Source organism: Anomalospiza imberbis, chromosome 2, assembly GCF_031753505.1.
Source record: "Anomalospiza imberbis isolate Cuckoo-Finch-1a 21T00152 chromosome 2, ASM3175350v1, whole genome shotgun sequence".
Taxonomy (NCBI): domain Eukaryota; kingdom Metazoa; phylum Chordata; class Aves; order Passeriformes; family Viduidae; genus Anomalospiza; species Anomalospiza imberbis.
In genome coordinates, this window is record NC_089682.1 from 23,782,813 (window position 1) to 23,790,516 (window position 7,704).

At 37.4% G+C, this 7,704-nt stretch overlaps 1 long non-coding RNA gene across 1 annotated transcript; it reads left to right on the forward strand.

Moving 5' to 3' along the window:
• The first annotated feature begins 3,642 nt into the window (after positions 1 to 3,642).
• Positions 3,643 to 6,436, forward strand: LOC137465829 (uncharacterized). Its single transcript, XR_010994848.1, has 3 exons — positions 3,643 to 3,788; positions 5,510 to 5,658; positions 6,331 to 6,436. It is a non-coding gene; the product is annotated as an uncharacterized lncRNA (long non-coding RNA).
• Positions 6,437 to 7,704: the final 1,268 nt, after the last annotated feature.

Consider the following 7,704-nt stretch of genomic DNA (forward strand, 5'->3'; position numbering starts at 1 on the left):
GAGAAGAGAAGAGAAGAGAAGTAAAATATGCCTAACAGGGAAGAAAACACATCTCTTGATAGGATGGAGGCAGGAAAAAGAAATGTTGCTCAATCACTGCCCCCTCTCCCCTGCACCTCATTTATCTTTGCTCTTTTTTCATATAATCATATGTGACAGAGAAATTAAGTAGAACATATTGCACTAGCATTAGGAGGAACAAAATAAGGGACATCATTTTCATGATACTTAAAAATAAGACCTCAAAGAAAGAGAACAAGTGTCACAGAACGTGCAAGAGGAGCCATTCCAGGTCTTTCTTGAAAGCAGGGAGAAGAGAGTACACCCAGACAAGGTTATGCTCATAAGGCACATCATTTATTTGTCCACACTAGCTTGACTGAGAGACTGATGACCACCTCTCTCCACCTTGTACCCACTGTCAGTCTTCATGAATCCTTGCACCTATATGCTTGTCAGGTTGTAAAGACATGTTTGCCTAGAGGAATTCTTGGGAAGAAAAAAGAAAAAAAACAAAAACAAAACAACACAAGGGTCTGAGAGCTACAGCTCAGAAGTGTTAATAAACAGTAAAGCACCTGGAAAAACATTGGCTGGAATAGAGAAACCTCATGAGTGTGTGTGGGAGCATTATTTTCTCACCAAGCCTTATTTCAGGACAATGTTTAAATCAGTCACACCATTTAGATGATTCCCCAGCCAACCAAATTATTTTCTGAGATTTCTGTGTAATTTTTTCTTCATATCATCATTGCTGTGATAGAAACTTCTGCTTCAAAAAATGGAAGAATCGGCATATGCAAATGTTCCTACAGTAAACAGCATGACAAAGAAACTGGAGGCTTGTTTTGAAATAATATAAAGTTTGCTTTACCACATTAGGATCAACTGGAGGTGCACAAGCTCCTGGCCTTTGACAACTGAACCACTTATGCAGTCATGTGCCTGAAAAGAATCAGACATTAAATCTGCAAGCATTTAATTTGAGGATTGTTTGGGGTCTGCAATAACAACCCACCAGATACTTGCAGTCATGTGAAATGGCTCAGCCATGTCAAACAGACCATAATGGCTCACTGGCATCAGTCTGGGTTTCTGTTTGTGCACTCAGATTTGTCTAAGGAATATATTGCATGAAGCCTGCAGAAAAGAAACTCTGGTTAGAGGAATCAGAGCCTGGAGGAGAGCCAGAGAATTATTTTATCCACAGAAAGTTAAATTCCTAAGTAAAGTCACAAATCTGGGCAAATATGGATTAGTGTAAGAACTGGATTAGGATAAGAAATATGGAGTCCCTTTGTACAACATCTTTACACCAGCACAATACATAAAGCTCTAACAGTGCTCACATTTTATATCTGCAGATGGTTGAAAGGCAGAAAGGTTATGTCAATTTCTCTATTTACACACACAAGTCTAGTACTTACACTGAAAATAAATGGAGGATTTAGACTTATAAGCCCTAAAAAAGTTGCATTCCACAAAAAGATCTTATTAAGAAAATCCTAGGCCCTCAGAATTTGGGTATTCAGCAGATCTGACTGCATCTTGTAAAAACCAAGAACTGCTCTTTATAAAGTCAGTAAGTCCTGTTCTTGAGCAGACCCTTACAGCTACAACCAAAATAATTTTAAAAAGGTAAAGAATGTAATAGGATTTATAGCTCATATAAAGTTTTACATGCACAACTATATGAGATCTTTCAAAAAAAATCAGTATTTTTCTACAATAGATTATTAAAATTCATATGTTAATATAAGAGAGAGAGCAAGAAAGAAATGAGAAATTTGTTTGTAACCAAAACTTCAGATATTTTGCTAATCTGCAAAATCAATCATGGGGACGGAGTAGATTTTATGAATGGAGAACAAAATATACACTGTTTTAACAGTGAACATTTTGTATTAGCATGAGAAATATGGCATAATTGTTTTTTCATATGCTCAGGAACTTGACTGACAAAAAGTACAGCAAGCTGGAAAAACTAAATAAAGACTATTTCACAGAAGCATCAGTTGCTTTCAATTGCTCCCTGACTAGACAACACCTTACTTGCTATTTAGGCATTAAGCTTGCCAAGAACAAATGGTCCAAGAAGGTCATTCTTCAAGGCCAGTTTGGCTTTTCTCCTATACTGCATCCATGAGTTTTATTTTATAATGAAAAAAATCCTGCAAAACTGCTTAAAAATGCTGGTTCCTGGTGTGTGCTTCAGTCCAGACTGTCTTGTCTACATTGAACTGTTCACACATCTTGGATATCAGCCTTTTCAGAGACTCCTAGAGTTGTATGTCAGTAGGGACAATTACACCATCTACTCTGACCTGCAAGATACCAAATCACTTTAGGTTTCATCCTCTTATTTCTGTATTAAACCAGAAAGGCATCCAAGCTTGAGCTGAAAAAGTAAAGAGAGATGTCTACAGAAGTGTTCTTCAATAGTTTGTTCCATTGTGAGATCAAAATGGTGGCTTATTTCCTGTTTGTAGTTATCTAGCCAGATTCTGCTGACAGCCACTGGTATTTATTAATATATTAGTGACTCTAGTATTCCCCCTTCCTCCCAAGAAACCTATGTACTTGTTAAGAGTCACCTCTTGGTACATTTTCTAATCAAGGCTTTTTAAGCAATTCACTGTAAATTGATCCTAAAATTGTTTTTCTGTGACTCTTCTGTTTCTCAAAGTCCTTTCAAAATATATCAGAAGAACAGCTTTATAGCCCTCTGCTACTTTTTTTCTGTGCATAAAATCACTGATTACAAAATGATTTCTCTAGACTGTAATTCTGGCAGTTAATGACAAACTAAAAGGACACTGTCACTCGTCCCTTTTCAAAATCACTGTTTCCAGGAAATGTCCCCTACTTGTCAGCTTGCCTTTTGCAGTCTATTGTGTGAATGCCCTGCTTTTGTAGAAGGACCCAGCTTAGAAAGCAATCCAAAGTCACTGTTGACTTGTTTTGATGATTATTTAATTTTCTTCAGTCCTTGGAGCAAATGTGTTCAGTTATAATTTTTGCTCCAAGTCACAAAGACAATGTCAATTGTGCTAGATCTAAGGCAGACCTTAGGCACATAAGGAGGTCTTAAAATAACATTTGCTCACAAAAGACTGCCTTATTCATAATATGCCAGTTATTCTATTCTTAATCCATTTCATTTACGTTTCGCTGGTACTAGGGAGAATTTTCCTCTAAAATTGGAATTCATTCTGTGTTATAGTAAGGCTTTTAAAGCCCTAGGTAGATTGTAATCCAGTAGTTATGACCTCCCAAACTAGCAATTTCAAAGGAAAATATCAGGTTTTTATAACTGGCAATGTAGCTAGTTTAGGATTCCTTAGGTCAGTCTTCCTGTGCATTTTAATCATCCCCATCACATCACCACTCTCCTACTTTTTTGACACTTTCCTGATATTATCAGTATTTATTTTAAAAGCATGGCCTCAAGCTAAAGATTCCCTTTGACACCTTTTCAAGTATATAGTCAATACAACTTTCAGTTCTGGACAGACAGAAGGTATGATGTCTCTGTATAATTATCTCAAACAGTCTGGGTCATAACTAAGCTGCCCACTTCACAAAAAGGTCACAGATGAGCTGGGCCTGACAGCTGATGGTCCATTGATATCCATGGAGTTTTTGTGAGTGCTCAGGAAAGGGCACTTTTCCCTCTACCACCACTCACAACGTACATGGATCCGTTCATCAGCTGCAGTACAGAGAATTAGAGGAGGTGTCTTCTAGAGACATCAATCCACAAGAAGGACAAAGTCAAGAATATAACAGTAATGAGAAAATTGAAGTATCATCTAACATGCACTCTGTGAGTGGGATGCCAGTCACTCAAATTGTGCCTGCAGTGAACACACCCCTTCAACAAGCACAGCATAGAGCAAATCATCAAATCATCAGCTTTCTCTGGGTTTATCTCCTTATCCACAAGCTCAGACTGCAAGAAAGAAAGAAAGACTGTTGCATCCCTTCTCAAATAGCCTCAGTGTCATGCTCCTTTGCTTCATTTCCAGCAGCATTGGCACACAGGGCACAGAGCAACTGCTTTCCTCTGGCCGTGCTCCAGGAACAGAGCTGGTGTCAGTGCAGCTGACTGGACCCAGTAGGTGGCAATAAGCCTTTCCCCGCAGCTGCGGTAGGTTAAAGTGACCCTTTCTTCTCCAGAGCACCCAGAGGCTGTAAGGCATAGGACAGCAGGTGGTGCTCTGGCTGTAGGTAGTGCTCCATACACAGGTGGTGCTCCACACACAAAGGGTTGGGCTGTTCAGCTTCCTCCTCACCCTTATCAAACAGCTTGTGCCAAGGAGAAAGAGCAAAAGGCGTATAAGGAAAAAGTTATTCACCAAAATGGTGGAATGGGCTGCCCTGGAAAGTGTTTAAGGGCCCATCCCTGGAAGTATTTAAAAGATGTGTAAATGTGGTGCTTAGGAGCATGGTTTAGTGGTGGAGTTGGCAGTGCTGGGTTAACAGTTGGACTTGATGATCTTAGAGGTCTTTTCCAGTATAAATGATTCCATAATAGAAGTATGGAATAAACAGGGTTCAGGTCATTCATTCACATCAGGCTTGTATCTGTTCTCATTTTGTTTTTCTTTGCCTTAGCCTGAGCTGAAGCAAAGCTCTTGATGTGTACGGCAGCAGGCAATGAAAGGTGACTGTTTCAAGTAGGAATTCTTTACCACAGATGTTTTTTAAATAGAGTGGGGTTTTTTTTCATCTAATGCTTTTAGCAAACTTTAAGGAAGTCAAATCTGTTCTGAATATATGAAAATTCAGCTTTTCAGAATGATGTGTTTTTCTTCTTATTCTCTTTTACTTTACATATAATTTGAGGAAATCTTTTTATATCTTTTAATTACAGGAGTGCTTCTAATACAGGGTTAACTGTCTTCTATCATTTCTTAGGAAGTCAGATAGCAATTAATGACTTGTTGGGAGAAGAAAATGTTGGGTTTCTTTTTTTCTTTTTTTTTTTTCTGAGCAGGCTTTTTACTCCATAGAAGAAAACAGAAAAAGAAAAAAACAAATATGAAACAAAACATACAGAACTCTCAAATGCAGGAATGCCACCTAAAGCCTGTATGCTATGTATAACCCTGAAGGGTTAAGGAAGCTGGTAAACCTATCTGAGCTGTCTGCAAAAAAAATTTGTGACCTGTAGTTGTTTTCAATAGAGAATAAATTTATTGGGTTATGTTAGAAAGATCTTCTGAGTTGAAAAATATCCTCCATTTCATGCATTTTGTTTCCAAAAGTATGCACTTAAAAGAAGTTGTCTTAAAATTTAATAGTCCAAATTATAACTTACAGATATTTTAATTACAGTGCATCAGTCTTCAGATAAATTTAACCAAGAAGTTGAGTTCAACTCTGAGGAGCTGCACACCACATGCTACTCCACATACCATATTTTAATTATATACCATATTTTAATTAAATTAAAAAATGGTTACAAATCAGCTTAATTGTATTTCAAACATCTACCTATTCCCAGATGCTGGGATATCTTGCATACAGATAAATTCTCTCAGATATTTTTAAAACACATCACAGAAATGGCTATCATGATTACAAGAATCTTGGATTGCAAAGCAGAGACTCAGAGGACAATTACTCATCAAGAATCCCACCAACAATATGAAAGTAGGCTTACTAAAGTACTTGTGTACTTTCATAAGCAGTTTAAGCTACCTAAAACGTAACTCATCTTCAGTTCTCCCACCTTAGAGAATACCTGGGCTCAGTGTTGCAAACTTAGCACTCAGATGAAAGTGAAGCCTGATATTCAAATGTAGGATGGCAGAGGACTCTTTGCAAGCAATCAAAGTAATTATCTGTGTTGGATTCACCTCTGGGAGCTGTATTCACTTACATTTAGTCCTTCTGAACAGTCATGTTGAAAGGAATGCTGGAGAAGCCTTTGAATCCTTGCAGCAATAAAGAGTTATTTTCTTTGCAGAGCAAGGAATTTTTACTTGCTGGCCAATACTGTATTTCTCTACCCTCTAGTGGTGAAAAACACTTGCAAAGAACTACTGTGCTAAAAAAAAAAAAACAAAAACAAGATTTTAGGAGAAATATATAAGCATTCAGAAGTTCTTAATTAAAGATAAAATCACTTTTTACAGTGAAAGAGGTTACCAGAGCAGTTAAAGCACCAAAATATCCTAGGTTTTAATAATTAAAAAGTTGTCTATATTAACAAACCCAACTTCAAATGAGGTGTGCAGTGAGTTAGAGGGTGCATTAGCAACAGAAAATGGGTCTTGATTCAAATAACTGCTTGCTATTTATTTCATGGAGTGTTTTATCTAGGCATCTCCTTGGTAAACCTGAAAATAGATGTAGCCTGATGCTCAAAAGCTAGAAGAGAGCTCCTGGAGGAAAACACTGACTTTGGCAGCATAGTGGGAATAAAGTACCTGGGACTGCTCAACACTTATGGTTGGACACCAGTTATAAAATTATATAGGGGAACTGTTGGTTTCTGTAACATTCTGAACCTGGCTGTTAATACAGTATGGGAAGGAGGGAGGGAGGGAGGGAGGGAAGGAAGGAAGGAAGGAAGGAAGGAAGGAAGGAAGGAAGGAAGGAAGGAAGGAAGGAAGGAAGGAAGGAAGGAAGGAAGGAAGGAAGGAAGGAAGGAAAACTATTCTGCTTCATTGGTAAACCCCAGCTGGTAAATTCCAAGGTAAAACTGAAAATAGAGAGACTTTTAAATGAATTCTATAGTTAGTAGACATGTGGCTTGTAACATACAAGGAAATTTCATTTGTTTTCTGTATAAGTATATTATTAGGCATTAGAGACATGTTTCTTTTAAAATGAAAGAAGAGGATCCTAGTTCTGCTTCTGAAAATCTGTTTCATAAAATGACACCTGTAAAATCACTCTTTAAACTTCTGTAACAAGAAAATAAATGAGAATTTACAATTTCAAAGATATTTCTTAATGACTTAATGGATAAACATTTGTGGGTATATTCTGTAGTAGTGACCTTCCCCAAGCTACACTCACAGTAGAATTTACTTCACTGGCCCTCAGATATTACAGTACTCAATTACAAACTTCAAGAATTTTTTTATTTTGTAAACTGGTAAGTAATTGGCATTGAGAGAGCAAAATATAGTTAGTACTCAGCATTTTTATAAGCCTACAGATGCCATAGTATGTGGATTCCAGATCACAACCTGTAAGGTGCAAGAAAAAATTCCAAAAGTATTTTGATACATTTGTCTGCTCACCTCCCTCTAAGCCTGTAGATGTTGAAGTGGAATGTTGGAAGATACAGTACATTCATGACTGAAAACCATGAGGCCACATCCATTTTTAGAGCACTTACGTGGCACAGTGGAATATGGTACAGACAATCAGTTCTGCTGAAGATGCACTTTGTTAAAAAAAAAAAAAATACTTCTAGTATTTTATTTCACTTTAGCCATTTCTCTCCTCCCAACACAGTGACAAAAATGCATTTCACACCTTTGGCCAACATAGAAGAAGTCTATAGCACAACCTTGGTTTCAGGTTTCAGAATGCCATTGATATAAAAATATTTCAGGTCTCCTGATCATCCATGTTTTTGTTCTATGCAGACTGTCTAAGATGTTTCTTTGTGACTTCATCAGAAATGTTCCCACCATTGATTTCTGGAGTGAAGCTGTTTTCCCTGAGATTGCAAACAATATC